Source organism: Pan troglodytes, chromosome 21 (genome assembly GCF_028858775.2).
Source record: "Pan troglodytes isolate AG18354 chromosome 21, NHGRI_mPanTro3-v2.0_pri, whole genome shotgun sequence".
Lineage (NCBI taxonomy): Eukaryota > Metazoa > Chordata > Mammalia > Primates > Hominidae > Pan > Pan troglodytes.
The window spans coordinates 22,198,710-22,221,273 of NC_072419.2; the positions used below are offsets into that span (position 1 = coordinate 22,198,710).

The 22,564-nt window shown below is 40.3% G+C and overlaps 1 protein-coding gene across 13 annotated transcripts in view; it reads left to right on the forward strand.

The window, feature by feature from the left end:
- The window catches only part of MACROD2 (mono-ADP ribosylhydrolase 2), a 2,047,165-nt gene that overhangs the window by 1,671,484 nt on the left and 353,117 nt on the right, over positions 1–22,564 (forward strand). For 2 of the 13 annotated variants that reach the window (XM_063803026.1, XM_054674857.2), the window contains exon 1: positions 21,221–21,350. The exons of the other annotated variants lie outside the window; for them this stretch is intronic. The gene's annotated coding sequence lies outside the window, so the exon portion shown is untranslated. Of the gene's footprint in view, positions 1–21,220; positions 21,351–22,564 lie in introns of those variants that run through there. 13 annotated transcript variants of the gene reach the window in all.

Sequence of the window (22,564 nt, forward strand, 5' to 3'; positions counted from 1 at the left end):
TAAATAAATAAAATGTAAAAAGCCTATGCCTAGTTCACTATATAATGATCCTATCCATGGTAAGGAAACACCTTTCATGATTATCAGGGCATCCTTTATGAGCCTAATTGAGAGAGAGAAAGGAAGGTATGGCAGGATGGGAGTGTAGTGGGCACAGTGGTGTGTTGGGAAACTGATAATCTAAAATAAGCAATAAAGCAAACAGCATAATAAGCTCTGATTTGGAGTGTTTTCCTATTTTCTATGACAGGAATATTCCCATCATGGCCAATTTCAAGCTTCCAAAGTGAGGTCATTGAATGTGGAGTTGAAAAGAGATTGCACAGGCTGGGTGCAGTGGCTCATGCCTGTAATCCCAGCACTTTGGGAGGCCGAGGCAGGCAGATCACCTGAGGTCAGGAATTGGAGACCAGCCTAGTCAGCATGGTGAAACCCCATCTCTACTAAAAATACAAAAATTAGCTGGGTGTAGTGGCACATGTCTATAGTCCTAGCTGCTTGGGAGGCTAAGGCAGGAGAATCGCTGGAACCTGGGAGGTGGAGGTTGCAGTGAGCTGAGATCATGTCACTGCACTCCAGCCTGGGTGACAGAGTGAGACTCCATCTCAAAAAAAAAAAAAAAAAAAGAGATGCACAGAATCAGCTCAGACGAACTGGCTTCCACCTGCCACTGAGCAGGGAGCACACATGTGGCCAAGGGAAAGAAGGGTGAGGGGTGGTCAGGGAAGGAGTGCATTGCTCATAGCAGGTGCACCAGGCAAAGGACACTCAAGGACCCCAACTCCCTTGCCTTTACTGTGGCAGCTAGCTGCCTTGGTGGCCCCCATGAACTGCACCTCCCAAGGTTCATGCCCTATGCAGTTTTATCCCCTTGGGCTGAGCCTGTGACTTGCTTAAACCAACAGAATGTGGCAGAAGTGATGCTGTGCAGGTTCTGGAGCTCAGCCTTAAGGTTGTGTAGCAGCTTCTGATTTAGCACTCTCAGAGCTTTGAGCTGCCCTGTGAGAAGCCTATCTACCCTGCTGCAACAGACCATGTGGAAAGACCACACAGAGGGACCATGCAAAGAAGCAGAGGCCCTGACATCACATAGAGGAGAGTCAAGGAGTCCATCCATTGGAGGAAAATTGGGGCTCCAGACAGATGACCCTCGGAGAGCCATCCCAGCAGAGGCACCACACTTGGGAGCAAAGAGCCCACCTTGAGGATTCCTGCTGTGCATCATCTGAATTCCAGACCTGCAGAAATGTGAGAAAATAAAATGTTGTTTTAAGCCACCGCATTTTGGGACAATTTGTTAAGCAGATATTGACAACTGAAATTATTCTTTTTTAACCAATGCAGGAATCTTATTTTTACTTAACCTATGATGTTTTATGGTCAGAGTGGAAAGGGAAGCCCTGCCCCTGAAGTCACGGATGCACCATGGAACCCGTGGGGACAGTCAAGGTCAAGTCCTCCAAGTAACTGGCACGCTATTCCCTGCTTCCTGTGCCTTCCTCCTGGTCTCATAAAAAAAGTGTATGAGAATATCATGGGTGATGGCTTTAGCATTGTATATCACCATTTCCCTTTGCAGTGACAGTGTTTCCAATTGACCAAAAGGGAAAAATTAGGTAGAGAGCAAAGAGTTCTCTACATGATTGTTCAAGAAATATAAATAAAGTATCAAGTCTGTAAGCCCAGGGTTCTTTGGAGTAGTATCATTCTTACCTTGGTGACAGTTTGGTGAGGATTTTACTGCTGCTTCCTTCTCCTCTCATTAACTAAACAAGAAACGATGAAGTCCCTTTCCTCAAGGAAAGGGACTGTCCTGATAGAATACCCGACCTATATCATGACTTGTTGGAATATTGTGAAAGCACAAAATTGAGAGAAAAATAAAGTTATCCAATGTTTAGATGCTGAATTACACTGTTGTATAACCTTGATTGGCCACTACCTGTGAGGTGAGACACTGGAGTTAGCCATTGTGAATTCAGGAGTCAGTAAACATCCAGAGGTGTGAAGCCTGCTGCAGGCCTCCAGTTCCCCCAGAAAACAGTATCTGGTTTTAATGATTTTATCAGAGTTGTTTTCAAGGTCAGTAAGTTTGTTGATATTTTGGTCATGAGATTAGTGCGAACCAACTACATATTGGCATTTAAATGACTAGGGAGATAAGATGAGTGATGATATCATAACCATAGAACATATTGATGATTTCAGAGCAGTAAAAAGGCTGAAAATGGGGCAATGATACTTATATTAAAGACAAAATAGGAGGAAACTTTCAGTCTTTGAAAAATTTTCATTTGAATAAAACTCATCACATGATACTCCCCAGCGTACCACAAAGGAGCATGTACATTCTGCTGTCCATTTTTAGGAGAAAGAAAAGTCACAAACTCAGGCTGCCACCTCAGTTCAATACAGTTGCAATGTAATGTTTGAGGACGCTCTCAAGTCTTTGGGAATGAAGTGAAAACGTCCACTCCAATCTTCTTACCAAGGTACAGGCAAGTGTACACTTGGGTCTTGTACTCTATGTTTAAAGCTCAAATTTACTTGGGTCTTGTACTCTTGGTTTAAAGTTTGACTTCAAGATGGCTCATGTAAACTCTTCTAGCCAAGTGTTCATATGTAATTTGTGGATAATTTTTATCTCTCTTACTACCTACCTTAGGGCATTGTTTTAGTGCTCAGAAACATACAGAAGGGATTGACAAAGTATAAATTGCTATTCAAAAACAGGGGGGCCTAGTGACAGGTGAGAAAACAGTGCTCCTCAGAAAAGATCACCCCCATCCTGCTGAAGTCTTTGAACAGGCAACCCAGACAATTTAGGCCTGACATTGTAGCTCTTTGGTGAAGACCAAATAAAATGGGATTGGAGGAGAAGATAACATATTTTCAATTCATTTTAGATCATTTGCATCATCTGCATTAGGTGTGGCCTAATTTGTTTGGGGCTTCAGGTGTATGAACCAGTGCTCATTTTCATATTGGACATAGAGCTGGGGAGATAGAATGGCCAGTAGATTGCAGGTGTTATATCATTTTCCTGTGATGATAAGGACATTGCCTTTCTTATGGCCATTCAATTACATTTTTTGTTCTCATTTAAAGTAATCAGAGTTTCATCGTGACGACTTCTATGTAAATTTGAATGTTACATGAGGTGTGTAATGGAATAAAAACAGAGTTACAAGGACTCCTGTTCAGTTGCCAACATGCTTCTTTTCTATTACTAGAGATCGTAGAGTGGCTTTGGGGACTAAGAAGTTTAGACATTATTTTGTACCTTATCATTGGCCATTTTTGTGATTCCCAAGGTGATAGATTGGTGGCCATTCTTCTGAATAGCCCTTCCAAAAGTCTTGGTATTTTTGACTCAGAGTCTTTGCAGAATTGCATCATCATGAATTTTTACTTTTAAGATAGCACCTATTTTGTCAATCCTGTGAGAATATGTATTTCATAACATGTAGCCACCTATGGGATTAAGTAAGTACTGAGGTCCTTGAGCCATTTCCAAATGAAAAGAGGGTATGATTTATCAGGGCAGATCCAGTAGTTCAGGGGCAGAGCTAAGTTCTGAGGTACAATAAAGAGAAACGTAAAAGTAGCAACCCACATTTCAACCATTTCTTCTTGTTTTTGAGGATTTAATAGGAAAGATTTTTAGACTTTAGTTGAACAAAACAGTAAGATAACATAAAATCAGACTCCACTCAAATGCTTAGTTTGGTTTTGTGGAACTGGAGCAGCTCATGGGGAAATGCTAATTGGTCAAAATAGATAAATAGGAATTCCACAGAGTCTGTGAGAATGATTAGATTTTAATATAAGGCATTACTCAATAATAGAGTAAGGATTAGTGGAGTGGTACAAGAATTATAGCCATTGTCTAAATGCAAAGATTTTTCTTCCTTTTGACAAGAAGAAACTTGTGAGCTGACTAAAGTTCAAGTTTAGTATTTCAAACCAGTGAGAGGACCATGTTTCATTCCACATGAAGCTTGGTTGGCCATGCAGGTGGAATTTTATCAAACAACACATTTAAAATTTTACTTTCTTATCATATTTGACTATTGAAAACATGACCCCTCCCTGCAACTCTGTTTGTGTTAAAGCATCTGCGGTTAATGGCTTTCTGCTTCTTGTATTGCAAAGAACTTTAAAAAGAGATCATTCTCTGAAAATAAGTACCTTGCTGGTAAAATGAGTTTAACTTGGCAAGCTCTGTCATTTTTTGTTGTTATTGCCATCTTATGTTCTGGAAATAATTCACATTAGTCATCTTTTAGAAACTCTAAGTCATGTCTTCCCTGCCAGATATCATGCTCTGGTAGCAATTTATTAAATATTTCCTGCTAAAAATGACCGCAGGAGATAGTAGTTAACCTACTCTTGAGTATAATAATAGAATCAGAGATTGATGAACAATTTTCACCAAATATTTTAAGTAATGGCATAAAACTAAAAGGCCATGCATTGCTTGTCTTAGAAAAACAGTACGGAACATGTTAGAATATTATGAATAAATGAACACTTTCATTTATGAGCTGTATATAGAAATCATTGAGTTTCTCTGCCAGAGGTGCAGCCTGTATGGTAGTTAATCTTCTCGTGGCACTTACTGTATAATGCAATGCCTCTTTGGGCAATCTTTTGTGTTAAAATACAGCATTTAAGCTCCTTCTCTCCACAAAGCATTGCAAGAATGAATTGTTCAATCTCTCTTTTTTTTGCAACATACTAGAAATTATTTCAGAAATAACCAAGATGGTAATTCCCATTTAATATCTTTCTTTATTGCTCATTGGAAAATAGAAAATACTTTCAAAGCATATAAAATTATTGGAAAATTAACATAACCCTGTACTGGGAGCAAAATTATTCCTATCTCAGCATTGCCACCCATCTGAGGGACCCAGAGCAAGTCATTTACCATCCCTCAGGTTGTTTTTTTGTTTGTTTATTTTTTGAGACAAAGTCTCACTCTGTCGCTGAGGCTGGAGTGTAGTGGCACAATCTCTGCTCACTGCAACCTCCACCTCCTGGGTTCAAATGATTCTCCTGCCTTAGCCTCCTGAGTAGCTGGGACTACAGGCATGTGCCACCACGCCCAGCTAATTTTTGTATTTTTAGTAGAAATGGGGGTTTCACCATGTCGGCCATGCTGGTCTCGAACTCCTGACCTCAAGTGATCCACCCGCCTCGGCCTCCCAAGGTGCTGAGATTACAGGTGTGAGCCATCGCACCTGGCTGCTTAGCTTGCTGTTATCATTATTATTTTAATCATTAAAATGAAAATATTAATTTCATTTCAAAATGAATGGTGCATGAATGAAGGACGTGGTCCATCTTCTTCCTACCACCCAAATGACAGATGATTTCTTTTCAAAATGAAGGAAATATTAATTTGATGACCTCAGGATTACTTCCATTTTAAACTATCCTTCTGTGTGTTTAAATCGCTTTCCTCATTTTTATTTTCTTCTAACCCATTCCTTCCTATTATAATGACCTCTTATTTTAAACTCCAAGGAATGATGGTCCACCCCAGATTGGCTTGTGATTTCTTCCTATACAGAGGCTTTGTCATCCTCATTGTGGCCATATGCCATTCCTCACTATGTAAAGAAGGTTGAATGGCAGGGATCAGCCGGGTCTAGAGAAAAACTCAGACCCCATGACAGTCAATAGACAGGAAAGACATAGGTTGAATCAGATAGTGCAAAATGCCATACCTAAAAGAAAATCCCCAGAGGCTCTTTCAAATTGTGAGGGAGATATCTTTTGATTAGAGGAAAATAGCACTGTCAGCTTGAAGTGAGCAGACTAGGACGGCTACCACAATCATCTGTGAAAATTGTTTAATACAAGTGCTACCTTCTCATAAATCACAAGGGTAAGCTCATTTAAAATGGACATTTATTCTGATTTTTGATCCATATTGGCTTAATAAAAGACCAACTCATAAGGTTTAACAGTTCAATTAAGGGTTTTTCAAGATAAAGGATTATAGATAGGAAATTTCCTTGTGAGCTGGGTTAGAATCCATGGGTTGTTAAGTTTCTTTTCCGTGTGGTAAGTGGGAAAACATATGCTGTAGGAGGAGATATAGTATGCATTTGAAAGTAAAGTGTAACTATTTTTTAAATTAAGATATGACCATTTTTAAAATTTCTTGGCTTAGGAAAAAAATTGAACATGCATGTTTGTATAGAAATGTTAGACCATACATAGCGTTATTATTTTGATGCAAAAGGATGAAAATTATCTGCTTTTGGTCAAAAGAGAGGAAATCACTCAAATCCTTTGGGACACTCATTTATAAGTTCTATGAAATCTTTGGTAAAATGAACTCCAGAATTTATGCGACTTCCTCATGAAAAAGTAGCTTATTTTTAAAATAAATCATAATGAGTAACATCATTATTATTCTCACTGGTGGTATAAGGATCGTTAATAAAATAGAGTCTCTGTGATATGTGCATTCTAATATAAAATATACATATATTATAAATGTTCTGCATCGAGTGAAATACCCATATTTATGAAAGGGGTTGCATGGGATTCATCAGCACCTTGTACCACGAAAGTTAAGAAACTCTAAATCTATACCACGAGCATTTGAATTTTCTGGCATTTAAGGGAGAAGGGAAGGAAGGTATTGTGATGGAGATGGGGTGGGAAGGAATTGTAATGATCTGCTTTTTATTTCTTTTATTTGTGTGCAACCAGCACTTCGAAAGAACATGATAAGATAGCTATAACCTTCTCTGCTAAACCAGGAGGTGAACACAGATGTCTGAAGGAGGCTTTATAAGGAAGTGCATAAAGCTTTAGAAGGTTCAGAGGATAATTGAGAGGTCATTGAGAGCTGAGATGGAGAGGGCTTCATGGAGAAGTCTTTATTTGAATGATTCCCAAGAACCTAGAGTGAATCTAGACAAGGGGGAAGTCTCATCTCTCATCACACCATACTGACCCACTCCTGCAGCTGTGCTGAATCTTGTTTCTTCTAGTAAACCATGACCTTCTAACCTCCAGGCTTTCACCTGGAACTCTTTCCCTTCCACTACTGCCTGGGTAATGACTTTGCCATCACAGTTCTGTCAAGTTAGGACTTTCTTCAGAAAGTTTCCTGTGACCTTTTCCAGCCCTCTGACAATTTCAGTTTGTTGCTCTTTTTTGAGGGGCTGAGAAATCTGCATGCACCGACCTCATCACTTTGATGGGGTCAGTTTGCTACTCGATATTGAAATGGACTGTTTAGGCCTTGATTTCCTCCTATAGACTGTTGGCTCTTCCATGGCAGAGTATGTGTGTTATTTACTACTTTATCCATTGCACAGTGCCTGGCACTTATTAGTTATCAATAAACGTCTGTATATTTATGAAGGAAGGAAGTAATGAAGGATGAAATGAATAGGGCATGACCTACAAGAGAAAAGTCACACAGGTGGAAATGATGAGTTGGCCCAAAGACAATGAGATGATTGATGGACTTAAACTTTAACTCTGATGTCATTTTCTCCTAAATGTGCAATATGCCATAATTTTTTTCAGTAAACTAGGGGTTGAGACATTTTCGCTACTTGAATAGAGACAGAAAAATAGGATAAATCGAAAATATTTTCCAGTGGTAATTTATTAGATGCCTGTAAAAGAAGGAACATGAGGTTTTCAGGGTTCAAGTGGATTTCTCATTCTTCAACACAAAAACACTTTGAGAGTTGTATAAAAGATTTGAAAATCACTTTACAAAACAGGGGCTACTTGGGGAAGGGAGTTGCCAGGAAAATGCCATTATTGCAAAAAGTTCATTTAAATAGGCTTATTATATCTACCTATTTAGTGCCCACTATATATATATATAAAGCAGTAGAAGGGCCAGCTGAAACTAGAATAGGTAGTAGAAAGGGGCTTTCAACCAAAAGCCACAATTATTAGTCAAATAAAATACAATTTGTTGGCCGGGCATGGTGGCTCATGCCTGTAACCCCAGCACTTTGGGAGGCCAAGGTGGGCAGATCACATGAGACCAGGAGTTCGAGACCAGCCTGGCCAACATGGCAAAACCCTGTCTCTAATAAAAATACAAAAATTAGCCGGGCGTGGTGGCGCATGCCTATAGTCCCAGCTACTTGGGAGACTGAAGCAGGAGAACCACTTGAGCCCAGGAGGCAGAGATTGCAGTGAGCCAAGATCATGCCACTGCACTCCAGCCTGGGTGACAGAGTGAGACTCCATCTCAAAAAAAAAAAAAAAAAAATTTGTTGTATATATCATATTTGACAGAACAAGACCCTGTCTCAAAAAAAAAAAATCACCAAGGAACTTTCTTTCTTTTATATTACTAAAGCTAGTTTCTTTTTTTTTTTTTTTTGCATTTTTTTCCATTCTGTGATGGCAAAAGAAAATCTAACCAACCCCAGGATTTTCTTAGTCACTTCAAGTTTAAATGCAGCCCCTTCAGAATTGCTCCTCTTAGTCTTCTCTCTGGGACTCCAGCCCAGGGAGCAGCTCTATCACTTAATAATAGTGTGTCTTGAGCAACTTGTTTTATATATTTGTGCCTCCATATCTCATTGATGAAGTAGATTTAATAATACCTTTCTCAGAAGATCACTGTGAGTATTGAATTAAATGAAATTGTATATATATATTATAGATATATATATATCGCATAGTGCTGACAACATAATAAGCACGTGATAAATGATAGCAGCTGCTGCTGCTTCTCTTCCTCTTCCTGTTACTATCATGGTGATCAACAACATCATCATCATAAGATCCAAAATGGAAGGGCACAGTGCCTTGGAGCATCTGGACACCGGTCATTGACTTTCTATTCTGACATTGGTTGTCCTTTGGTCATTGTCCTACATTTGCATCTGCTGAGGTTTCTGTCATGCCGTACTCTGACTCTTCCTCAAACAGAACAGATGAAGCCTCCTCAGGTTGGCCAGTGCTCCCTGGGACCACAGGAAGCTTGGGGTGCAGGAAGGCTGACTTAGACTTTGTATTCTTGACATACTCTGGTTTTCAAGTTTCAGGCTACAAATTTCTGTTCCTCTGCAATTGCCCTGGACTCACTGGGAATTTCTAATGCTCCCGCCACATGAAACATTTGCTAGGTGGTGGCAGCAGGAGGTGCAAGTGTGGGGAGCAGGGTGGAAAAGGACTTATACTAAACTCCTGAACTCTCTTCTTCAGCTTTCTTCTTTTTTTGGTTAAGTTTAGGAAAGCTGGTTGCTCATCTGTTGGTTATACACTTAGGTTTTTGAAACTCAAATGTCCTTTCTCTCAACTTACTGTCTCTCTGTGGAATTTCAAAAGTGAATGTAGAAATTTCAGCAAGAATTTCCCATCATTTGCTTTCTGTCCTGCTATAATTGTCATGCCCATTGCCTGAGGCCATGGTCTCTGCCATGAGTTTAGTTTTAACAAGCAAAAAGTAATGAATTATCAGGAAGGAAAATAATTTAGGTTAATAGTAAAATATTTCCTTGCTACATGACAAGGTGAACAGCTGATTGCCATAAGAGATCTAAGAAACACTAAAAAGTACAAAAAAATAGGACATTAGTTGTCCTTTGGACATTGTCATATATTCCCATTTGCATTTTCTGAGGTTTCTGTCGTACCATACTCGGAATCTTCCTCAAACAGAACAGATGAAGTCTCCTCAGGTTAGCCAGTTCTCCCTGGGACAGAGGAACCAGGGAAGCATCAATGCATAGAAGCGTCAGTATTGGAAATGGGTCTTGAAGGAGCAATCTGATATTGACAGCAGATGTATCAGGGAGGGAACACATAAGCAAACTCATAGATAAGTGAACATGCTTTGAGATGTTTAGGAAAAAGTGAAGAATGTGGTGTGTTCAGAGTGTAGATTCCCAGGGCTGCTTGATTGGCTTCAATATGTGAAGAATATTGAATGCCATAGATTTGTGATTCCATATTCTTCTAAATATAAGTTTTAAAAATACCTTGATATACGGAAGAAAATGAAAATGGCCTCTACACTTATTTTGATGCATACAATATGCACGAACTTTCTGAAAGTGAATTTGACATATATATTCTCAAATAAATTGCCTTTTCTTTTTCAATGGGTCCTATGCCATATGAATGTGAAGAGGCAAGGGCAAGGAATTCACACAAAAAAGATAGAGGGGGTGTTTATGGTCATTAAAATATGAAAAACGTAAGGTGAAATCTTAACAACGGTTAGTAATGCTTTTTAATAAGCAGCTAATGCCAATCACTGACATTTATCATATGATGTGTTGTCGTGGATAACAAGTATTTATTGCTCACTTAACATGTGCCAGTCATTTCGCTGGATACTAGGAGGACATTGTTCAAAAAGGTAGATTGGGCCGGGCGTGATGGCTCACGCCTGTAATCCCAGCACTTTTGGAGGCCAAGGCAGGCAGATCACCGGAGGTCAGGAGTTCGAGACCAGCCTGGCCAACATGGTGAAAACCCGTCTCTACTAAAAATACAAAAATTAGCTGGGCATGGTGGTGGGCACCTGTAGTCCCAGCTACTCAGGAGGCTGAGGCAAGAGAATTGCTTGAACCCGGGAGGTGGAGGTTGCAGTGAGCCGAGATATTGCCACTACAGTCTAGCCTGGGTGACAAGAGTGAGATTCCGTCTCAAAAAAAAAAAAAAAATATATATATATATAGATTGGGCCCTGCTCCTTGGACCTTAGCTTTTAGAGTGTGGAGTCACACAATAAATCTGGACAAACATAAATTAAAAAGATAACAGATTTTCATAAGATCTGTGGGGGGAAAACAGCATTGTGATTGTGATAGAGAACAACTGGGGAGCTTCATGTAGACAAGGTGATCAGCAAAGATCTGAAGGAGAAGGTTATATTTGAAGTACAATCTAAAGAAGAAGGATTTAGCCCTATGAAAAATCAGAGGGAAGCATTCAGGCAAAGAAAACATCTAGTAAAATTTCTAAGATTGGAATAAGCTTATACACTCAAAGACTACATGGGAGGCAGCAGGCGAGTGAGCCCTGGGGGAGGAGTGGTCTGGAAGGACATTGGAGAGGCAGGCAGGGTACAGACCCCCAGGGTCTCAGGTGGAAGTATATCTGGGAGCAGGGGACACCTTGCCTCCTCTAAACACTTTCTCCAAAAGGAGAACTCTCTAATGGTTGGTGACGATTATGAAAAGATATGGTGGAGAAAGCCCTGTGAGATTCACAGTGTTGACATCAGAAGTCAGTCCATGGGGCCAGCAAAAGGTGTTGTCCTCTGTGATAATCAGTTCTATCCCAACCAAAGGCACAACCCCTCCATTCACCATTGCTGATCACAATCAGGCTGTGAGAATCAGCTCGAGCTTAGCCTGCAAGTCATGGTCAGGAACTCTAGTTGTGAGTGCAGTGAAAAACCATCGAATGGTTTTAGGTAGAGGAGCGCATGACCAGACTTACATTTATGAAAGATCTGTGTCTGCTGTGCGCACAATGCTTTTGGAGACAGGGAGAATGGATATAATCAGGGCAGCCAGGAAGGAGGCAATTGCAGCAACACCACAGGTGAAGGAAGATGAATGGTGCTCTAGGATATTGACAATTAGTATGACATGTGGCAGATACTTTTGTAGATAACATAGACAGTTTTTGCAGGATAATCTGGGGTGGCAAGGGACAAAAGGAAGGGAAAAATCAAGGATGATTCTTAGGAATTTGATTTAGGAAAATGATGCACCGTGGTGGTGTGATTTACTGAAATAAAGATAAGAAACAAGTTAAAGTTCCATTTCAGTCATGCCAAGTATGGGATATCTCTAATCTGACTAGAGTACAGACCAAGTTGGCATTTGGATATAGGGTGAGGGCACCACCATAAGGATCTGAATGTCGAGGGACCAGACTGGGCTGGAAAAATACATTTGGAAGACATAGGCACATGGATGATATTTAAAGCCATGGGCTGAATAAAAGCACATAGAGAATCCTTTCTTTTTAATAATAACTGTGAGTATGAATTTTTGAACACCATGAACCCACCCCTTTCCCTAGTATAATGTCTCCCTGAATAAGTGGAATGTTCTGTATACACTCAATTAAACAACTGTGGTCTTGCCTTCTAAAAACTCAAAATCTAAAATAGACCATGATGACATGACCAACCAAGATTCCATCTCTCCTCTTTTCCCTGAGCCTTTGTAGTAATAACTCATCCTAGTATTACAGTCTGCAGGGACCTTTATATTTATTATGTCATTTTTCTTTTTTGTCCTTGCAGCCATCCTTGAAGTGGGAAGGTTGTGTATAATCTCTTATTTGATGGACTGAGCAAGTCTCTAAGCAGGTATTTTTATTCCTACTTTAGGTATATGAGAATGCAGGCCCCAAAAGATTAAGCAACTTCTCTGGTCAAGGTTACAAAAGTAGTGAGTAGGACTGACAGAGGGAAAGTTGCTCTGACTTCAGAGTTCTAAGGGGTCTAGTTTTAGATGAAAACCTCCTGGATATGTCAACCTTCCCAAAGAAATAGAGCAGCAATTAAGAGCAACTAGACTCAATAAGAATTGAGTCATATCCCTGCTCTTCATTTGTTAGTTGGCTGACCTTGGATGTAACATAAGCATCATAGCCTTGATTTTTCAATCTGCTGAACAGGATGCTATTATCTACCTCTCAGGTTATTTGTAAATTAATACATCCATCTATTTACTCAACTATCCACCCACTAATTTATTTTTTCCTGTATCAAACGTATTATATACTAAACTCCTACTATGTACCAGGTACCATTTTAGGCATTGGGCTATATCTATGTAGAAAATAAAGCTGCTGCCCTTCTGGGACCTGTATCCTTTGGAGGAAGCCATCGATGACTAGTCAACAAATTAATACAAACTAGAACATTAGATGGTGACAAGAGAAAATATAGCAGTCCTGTGGCTCATGAGAAATTGGGGAAAGCTTCTCTAAGTAGGGACATAGACAAGGATTAAATGAGATAATGCATGGAATGTGCTTAGCATGGTGCCTGGCGCTCACTAGGGAGCCACACAGTACTGGAAAGAGAAGAGTTGAAAAGCAAACATGGGTGTTGCCCAGTACTTCTTGCTTGCTGCCCAGCCTAGAGAGAGCCTCTGCTTTTGGGGTTCTTTCATCCCACTGGCTAAGTTATGAGATAATTTCTGACCGCTTTATCCTATGTCATTGAGCATGTAATGACTCCAACTGCTGTTTTTCTGAATCTGTTCTCACCAAACACCTTCTAATCATGATTTAATTTCTCATGTCAACCTGCTCACCTGCAGAGAATATTCTGATCATATAGTTTTCAAGTACCGGACCTCGGTTCTTAGATACTTTTCATTATATGATCATATAGAGACACTCTAATTATAATTGGGTTTCCTGTGTAGTTTGGCCACATGGAGAGAGTATGCTGATCGGATGGACTTTGATTATTCTAGTTCCTGTGACAGCTTTTGCTCATTATAAGTTAAGCAACTGCCATCCTGATTGAACACATTCACCTCCTGAACTTAGGTAATGTCAGTGCCTGCCATGTGGTAGGCACTCAGTGAATGTCTACTGATTGATGGATTGAGACTTCTCTCAGGCCCATGGCAAAATCAAACTTCCAAGGGTAAATTCACCAGGGGGATGATGAACATAACCCTCCTAGGCCTCCCAAGAGCCAGCATGCCTGTCTTTCCCAGGCATCCACCCACTGTCACTTCATAGTGAGCACAAGGGCCATTTTTTCTATATCAGCAATAGCTTTGAACTCTTGCTTCAACCTGTTCCAGGGTTGAGAGGGAAAATTGGAAAGTCAAGCAGGGTGACAGCAGAACTGTGAAGAACTGTGCTTCTCACTCCAAGTAAGCCCAGCTGCCAGGCAAATTCAAGAGCAGAGGTCCCAAATGCAGTTATGTTTCTGGGAGCAATGCTTCCCTTTATCTTCAGAGCCCTGGAAGCGCAGAGAAAAGAAGGTGAGGGCAGGGGTAGGGTGGTGGGACCCATTTGGCTCCTGTTGATGGTAAAGAAGTACAGGACCTCAAGTCCTAATGACAAAAGTAATAGTAATATGATTCACTTATGACTCAGCAGACATTACACTTCATACTTGATCCTATCATTTCCCTTAATTTTACCCACCCAAAGGCCATTGCATATATTAGCTGGTGATAGGGTTTGGCTTTGTGTCTCCACTCAAATCTCATTTTGAATTGCAACCACATGTGTAGGGAGGAACCTGGTGGGAGGTCATTGGATTATGAGAGCAGTTTCCCCCATGCTGTTCTCATGATGGTGAATGAGTTCTCATGAGATTTGATGGTTTAAAAGTGTGGCACTTCCCACTCTTCTCTCTCTCTCCTGCTCCACCATGCTAAAGACGTGTTTGCTTCCCCTTTGCCCTCCGCCATGATTGTAAGTTTCCTGAGGCCTTCCAATCATGCTTCCTGTTAAGCCTGCAGAAATGTGAGTCCATTAAAACTCTTTTCTTCATAGATTACCCAGTCTGAGGTAGTTCTTTATAGCAGTATGAAAATGGACTAATACAGCTGGAAACCCTCTTCTCTTTGATTCAAACTGACAATTTTCAGAAATACATAATGACAATTTCTGGCTTTTGGGCTGAACAAACACTATGCATGAACTCATTTGTTTCTCTGTGAAACAGAGCCCAGTCACTTTATCTCTCTGCGCTTCACACCAAGAGATAGTGTCTTGTATCCTATTAGGTATGTAGGAGTATTTTGCTGTTTGCTACCTGTGGATTCATTCCTCCTGTGGTTCACTTTCTATAACTATTCTTGAGGGCAGGACTTGATGATTGGCAACTGATAGAGATTTCCATTCCTCTACTTTCCCAGCTCACTCTCTTCTCACACTTACTGCTGGCTACTTGCCCTGTGAAGCCGAGCAGAATCTGGAAACTTCAGCTTCACCAAGCCATCAATAAATGGAGAAAACTGAGTAAATATAACTGAGACCCAGTTGTTAAGAGACCATCACTGATCATCACTGATTTCTTTCCTACAGGTCATGTTGTCACTCGTTTCTTTTATTTCTTTTTAAAAAATTATTATTATTATTTTCGTAAGTTATTGGGGTACAGTGGTATTTGGTTACATGAATAACTTCTGTAGTGGTGATTTTTGAGATTTTGGTGCACATATCGCCTGAGCAGTACACACTCTACTATATTTGTAGTCTTTTAATCCCTTGCCCCCCCCTTCCCCCCGAGTCCCCAAAGTCCATTGCATCATTCTTATGCCTTTGCATCCTCATAACTTAGTTCCCACCTATCAGTGAGAACATACAATGTTTGGTTTTCCATTGCTGAGTTACTTCACTTAGAATAATAGTCTCCAATCTCATCTAAGTCACTGCAAATGCTGTTAATTCATTCCTTTTTATGGCTGCATAGTATTCCATCATATATATATCTCACAGTTTCTTTAGCCACTTGTTGATTGATGGGCATTTTGGTTGGTTGCACGATTTTGCTGTTGTGAATTGTGCTGCTATAAACATGCACGTGCAAGTATGTTTTTCAAATAATGACTTATTTTCCTCTGGGTAGATACCCAGCAGTGGAATTTCTGGATCAAATGGTAGTTCTACTTTTAGTTCTTTAAGGAATCTCCACACTGTTTTCCATAGTGGCTGTACTAGTTTACATTCTCACCAGCAATGTAGAAGTGTTCCCTGTTCACCGCATCTACACCAACATCTACTGGTTTTTGATTTTCTTATTATGGCCATTCTTGCAGGAGTAAGGTGGTATCACATTGTGGTTTTGATTTGCATTTCTCTGATCATTAGTGATGTTGAGCATTTTTTCATATATTTGTTGGCCATTTGTATATCTTCTTTTGAGAATTGTCTATTCATATTCTTAGCCCACTTTTGGATGTGATGTTTGTTTTTTTTCTTATTGATCTGTTTGAGTTCATTGTAGATTCTGGATATTAGTCCTTTGTCAGATGTATAGACTGTGAAGTTTTCCTCCCACTCTGTGGATTGTCTGTTTACTCTGCTGACTGTTCCTTTTGCCATGCAAAAGCTCTTTAGTATAATTAGGTCCCAGCTATTTATCTTTGTTTTTATTGCATTTGCTTTTGGGTTCTTGGTCATGAAATCCTTGCCTAAGCTAATGTCTAGAAGAGTTTTTCCAATGTTACCTTCTAGAATTTTTATAGTTTCAGGTCTTAGGTTTAAGTCCTTAATCCATCTTGAGTTGATTTTTGTATAAGGTGAGAGATGAGGATCCAGTTTCATTCTTTTACAAGTGGCTAGCCAATTATCCCAGCACAATTTGTTGAAAAGGGTGTCCTTTCCCCACTTTATGTTTTTGCTTGCTTTGTTGAAGTTCAGTTGTCTGTAACTACTTAGGTTTATTTATGGGTTCTCTATTCCGTTCCATTGGTCTATGTGCCCATTTTTATACCAATACCATGCTGTTTTGGTGACTATGGCCTTATAGTATAGTTTGAAATCAGGTAGTGTGATGTCTCCAGATTTGTTCTTTTTTCTTAGTCTTACTTTGGCTATGCAGGCTCATTTTTGGTTCCATATGAATTTTAGAATTTTTTTTTCTAATTCTGTGAAGAATAACAGTGGTATTCTGATGGGGATTGCATTGAATTTGTACATTGCTTTTGGCAGTATGGTCATTTTTACAATATTAATTCTACCCATCCATGAGCATGGGATGTTTTTCCATTTGTTTGTGTAGTCTTTGATTTCTTTCTTTTCTTCTTCTTCTTTTTTTTTTTTTTTTTTTGGAGACAGAGTCTTGCTCTGTCACCCAGGCTGGAGTGCAGTGGAGCAATCTCAGGCTCACTGCAACTCCTCCATCTCCTGGGTTCAAGCAATTCTCTTGCCTCAGCCTCCTGAGTAGCTGGGACTACAGGCGTGTGCTACCACACTCAGCTACTTTTTGTATTTTTAGTAGAGATGGGGTTTCACCATGTTGGTCAGGCTGGTCTTAAACTCCTGACCTCGTGATCCACCCGCCTCGGCCTCTCAAAGTGCTGGGATTATAGGCATGAGCCACCAAGCCCAAAAGTCTTTGATTTCTTTCAGCAGTGTTTTGTAGTTTTCCTTGTAGAGGTCTTTTGACTCCTTTGTTAGGCATATTCCTACGTATTTTTTTTTCAGCTATTATAATAGGGGTTGAGTTCTTGATTTGATTCTCCACTTGATCACTGTTTGTGTGTAGAAGAGCTACTGATTTGTGTACATTAATCTTGTATCTGGAAACTTTGCTGAATTCTTTTATCAGTTCTAGGAGCTTTCTGGAGGAGTCCTTAGGGTTTTCAAGGTAAACAATCTTATCATCAGCAAACAGTGACAGTTTGACTTCCTCTTTACCGATTTGGATGCCCCTTATTTCTTTCTCTTGTCTGATTGCTCCCTCTAGGACTTCCAGTACTATGTTGAAGAGAAGTGGTGAGAGTGGGCATCCTTGTCTTGTTCCAGTTCTCAGAGGGAATGCTTTCAACTTTTCCCCATTCAGTATTACACTGGTTGTGGGTTTGTCATAGATGGCTTTTATTACATGAAGGTATGTCCCTTGTATGCCAATTTTGCTGAGAGTTTTAATCATAAAGAGATGCTGCATTTCGTGGAATGCTTGTTCTGCATCTATTGAGATGATCATGTGATTTTTTGTTTTTAATTCTGTTTATGTGGTGTATCTCATTTATTGACTTGCATATCTTAAACCTTCCCTGCATTCCTGGTATGAAACCCATTTGATCAAGGTGGATTATCCCTTTCAGATGCTGTTGGATTCAGTTAGCTAGTATTTTGTTAAGGATTTTAGCATCTATGTTCATCAAGGATATTGGTCTGTAGTTTTCTTTTTTGGTTATGCCCTTTCCTTGTTTTGGTATTAGGGTGATGCTGGCTTCATAGAATGAATTAGGGAGGATTCCTTCTTTCTCTATCTTGTGGAATTGTGTCAAAAGGATTGGTACCAATTCTTTTTTGAATGTCTGGTAGAATTCTGCTGTGAATCTGTCTAGTCCTGGAGGTTTTTTTTTTTTTTTTTTTGGTAATTTTTTAGTTACCATTTCAATCTTGCTGCTTGTTATTGGTCTGTTCAGGGTATCTAATTCTTCCTGATTTAAGCTAGGAGGGTTGTATTTTTCCAAGAATTTATCCATCTCTTCTAGGTTTTCTAGTTTATGTGCATAAAGGTGTCCACAGTAGCCTCGAATAATCTTTTTTTATTTCAGTGGTGTAGGTTATAATATCTCTTGTTTCATTTGTTGGTGAGGTTATTTGGATTTTCTCTCTTCTTTTCTTGGTTAATCTTGCTAATGGTCTATCAATTTTATTTATCTTTTCAAAGAACCAGCTTTTGTTTTATTTATCTTTTGTATTGTCTTTTTTGTTCCAATTTCATTTAGTTCTACTCTGATCTTGGTTATTTCCTTTCGTCTGCGGGTTTGGGTTTGGTTTGTTCTAGTTTCTCTAGTTCCTTGAGGTGTGACCTTAGATTGTCTGTTTGTACTCTTTCAAACTTTTTGATGAAGGCATTTAGGGCTATGAACTTTCCTCTTAGCACTCCCTTTGCTGTATCCCAGAGATTTTGATAGGTGGTGTCATTATTGTCATTCAGTTCGAAGAATTTTTAAATTTCCATATTGATTTCATTTTTGACCCAATGCTCATTTAGGAGCAGGTTATTTAATTTCCATGTATTTGCATGGTTTTGAAGGTTCCTTTTAGAGTTGAGTTCCAAATTTATTCCACTGTGGTCTGAGAGAGTGCTTGCTATAATTTCAATTTTCTTAAATTTATTGAGGCCCCTTTTATGTCCTATCTAATGGTCTATCTTGGAGAAAGTTCCATGCACTGTTGAATACAATGTGTATTCTGTGCTTGTTGGATGAAATGTTCTGTATATATCTGTTAAGTCTATTTGTTCTAAGGTATAGTTTAAATCCATTGCTTCTTTGTTGACTTTCTGTCTTGATGATCTGTCTAGTGCTGTCAGTGGAGTACAGAAGTCCCCCACTATTATTGTGTTGCTGTCCATCTCATTTCTTAGGTCTGTTAGTATCGTTTTACAAATTTGGGAGCTCCAGTGTCAGGTGCATATATGTTTAGGATAGTGATATTTTCCTGTTAGACAAGGCCTTTTGCCATTATATAAAGTCCCTCTTTGTCTCTTTTAACCACTGTTGCTTTAAAGTTTCTTTTGTCTGATATAAGAATAGCTACCCCTGCTTGCTTTTGGTGTCCATTTGCATGAAATGCCTGTTTCCACCCCTTTACTTTAAGTTTATGTGAGTCCTTATGTGTTAGGTGAGTCTCCTAAAGGCAGCAGATGGTTTGTTGATGAGTTCTTATTCATTCTGCAGTTCTCTATCTTTCAAGTGGAGCATTTAGGACATGTACATTCAATGTTAGTATTGAAATGTGAGGTACCATTGCATTCATCATGCTCTTTGTTGCCAGTGTACTTTGGTTTTGTTTTTTGTTTTTGCTTTTAACTTGTATTTTTGTTTTATAGGTCCTGTGTGATTTATGCTTTAAAGAGTTCTATTTTGATATGGTTCCAGGATTTGTTTCAAGATCTAGAACTCCTTTTAGCAGTTCTTGTAGTGGTGGCTTGATAATGGCGAATTCTCTCAGCATTTGTTTGTCTGAAAACGACTGTACCTTTCCTTCATATATGATGGTTAGTTTCCCTGGATACAAAATTCTTGACTGATAATTGTTTTGTTTAAAGAGGCTGAAGATATGGCCCCAATCCCTTCTAGCTTGTAGGGTTTCTTCTGAGAAATCTGCTGTTAATCTGATAGGTTTTCCTTCATGGGTTACTGGTGCTGCTGTCTCACAGCTCTTAAAATTCTTTCCTTCGTCTTAACTTTGGATAACCTGATGACAATGTGCCTAGGTGAAGATCTTTTTGTGATGAATTTCCCAGGTGTTCTTTGTGCTTCTTGTATTTGGCTGTCTAGGTCTCTAGCAAGGCCAGAGAAGTTTTCTTCAATTATTCCCCCAAATATGTTTTCCAAGCTTTGAGAATTGTCTTCTTCCTCAGGAACACTGATTATTCTTAGGTTTGGTCATTTAACATAATCCCAGACTTCTTGCAGGCTTTGTTTATATTTTCTTACTCCTTTTACTTTGTCTTTGTTGTGGATTGGGTTAATTCAAAGACCTTGTCTTTGAGCTCTGGATTTCTTTCTTCTACTTGTTCAATTCTATTGCTGAGACTTTCCAGAGCATTATGCATTTCTAAAAGTGCATCCAAAGCTTCCTGAATTTTTTATTGTTTTTTCTTTAAGCTCTCTATTTCATTGAATATTTCTCCCTTTACTTCTTGTATTATTTTTTGGATTTCTTTGCATTGGGCTACGCCTTTCTCTGGTCCCTCCCTGATTAGCTTACTAATTAACCTCCAGGATTCTTTTTCAGGTAAGTCAAGGATTTCTTCTCGGTTTGGATTCGTTGCTGGTGAACTAGTGTGATTTACTGGGGGGCGTTGAAGAGCCTTGTTTTGTCATATTACCAGGGTTGGTTTTCTGGTTCCTTCTCTGGGTAGGCTCTGTCAGAGGGAAGGTCTAGGGCTGAAGGCTGTTGTTCATATTTTTTCGTCCCATGGGGTGTTCCCTTGATGTAGTACTCTCCCTCTCTTCCTGTGGATGTGGCTTCCTGAGAGCTGAACTGCAGTAATTGTCTCTCTTCTGGGTCTAGCCACCCAAGGAGTCTACCTGGCTCCAGGCTGGTACTGGGTGTTGTCTGCACAGAGTCCTGTGATGTGAACTGTCTATGGGTCTCTCAGCCATGGATACCAGCACCTGTTCTGCTGGAGGTGGTGGAGGGTGCAATGGAATCCGTGAGGGTCCTTAGCTTTGGTGGTTTAATGCTCTGTTTTTGTGCTGGTTGGCCTCCTGCCAGGAGGGGGCGCTTTCCAGAAAGCATCAGAGCCGCCGCTGTGTCCCCTGCCACAGCCCCGAGTTTGTTTCCAGGCGGAGGGTGAGACGGGCCTGAAAACTTGCCCAAGGCCATCCACCTCCCAGCTGCGAAAGAAAGGGCTTTAGTTCTTCCCTCCTCCACCTGTGACGTCTGCACTCCGGATTTGTGCCCTCCCCTGAGTTCTTGCCAGGAGGCTTCTCAGCTCATTCAAATTGTTACAAAGTTCGACTAGAGAATTCCTTCTCCCTGTGGAGTTTTACCCCCTGCTCCTCTGGCCATCCTTCCAATGGATCCTTGTGGTGCCAGGCAGGAATGGGCTGCTTGGGGACCTAGGAAGCCCCCAGGGCCTTTCTGCTGCTTCTTCTACCCTCCCCCACACCTTTACTCGACTCACGAACTTGACTCAGCTCCAGGTAAAGTCAGAAATTTCTGCAAACAGACCTTCAGCTTCTCCAGTGGGGGTGTGTGTTTGGGAGAGGAGGGTCTCCCTTTCTCAGTTCCGCAGTTGGGGCACTCAATATTTGGGGGTCTCTCGGGTCCTGCAGGAGCAGTCTGCTTCCTTCGGAGGGTCTGTGGGTCCTTTCGGGATTGCTGGTTTGTTCTTTCAGTTCTGAAGCTAAAATTCACAATGCAAGCCTCTGCATGCTGCTCTGTCTAGAGCTGCAATCTGGTCTTGCCTCCCGTCTGACATGATCCCAGGAGCTCTCTGAGAGAGCAACCCAAAGGAGCTGAGAGAGACCCGGAGTCCCCGATGTGAGGGGGCATCAGGCTGCAAGGACGCGGCACTGGCGATGGTTTCGCAGGGGCATCTGTTCCCTTAGGGCGTGGAATCCCTGCTCTGCCGCTGCCCCAACTCGGCTCCGAAGTGCCTTTGCTGCAAGATTTCTTGAGCTTAGCAGTCTGCCCGTTTCTTTCTCTTATTTTTTCCCCCTGAATGTTTGGTTTCTCTGGCAAGCCCAAACACGTAAGATTATATGTGAGGCATATTTATTTACATAAAGATGCGTGTTTTTTCTTAACTCAGCATTTACATGTAGCTTGGCCAAGTTAATTAACTGTAGAAGACCTCAATTTTGTTGTCTTTTAAAACAAGGCAGCTGTATTAGATTAGTGGTTTTCAAAGTCCGTTAGATGGTAAAGTGCCTGCAAGCCATGGCCTGCTTTGTGGGATACCATGAAATATTAATACCCAGAGCTAGACTTAATAACCACACATATAATTTTGTGATCCCAAATACTATCTTATATATGATTGTAATAGAGACAAAAGTTAGCATGTATGGAGATATAAATCATTAATTCATTCATCTATCACATAAGTGTTATTGAGTGCCTACACAAATGTTTCTCAAACCAGCATTCACCACCTGAAGGACCTATTAAAATACAGATCACTGAGCCCCATTCAGCTGTTTAACAGACGCTGCTCATGTTGGTTCAGCTGATCTGGGAACCAAATTTTGAGAACTGCTGACCTCCACTAGTCCAGCCCACGAATTGGCAAACTACATCCCCTGAGCCAAATCTGGCCCTTTCTTCTTTTTGTAAGTTTCACTGGAGCACCTCACATTTATTTATGTATTGTCCATAGCAGCTTTTGTGCCACAATGGCAGAGTTTAGTAGTTG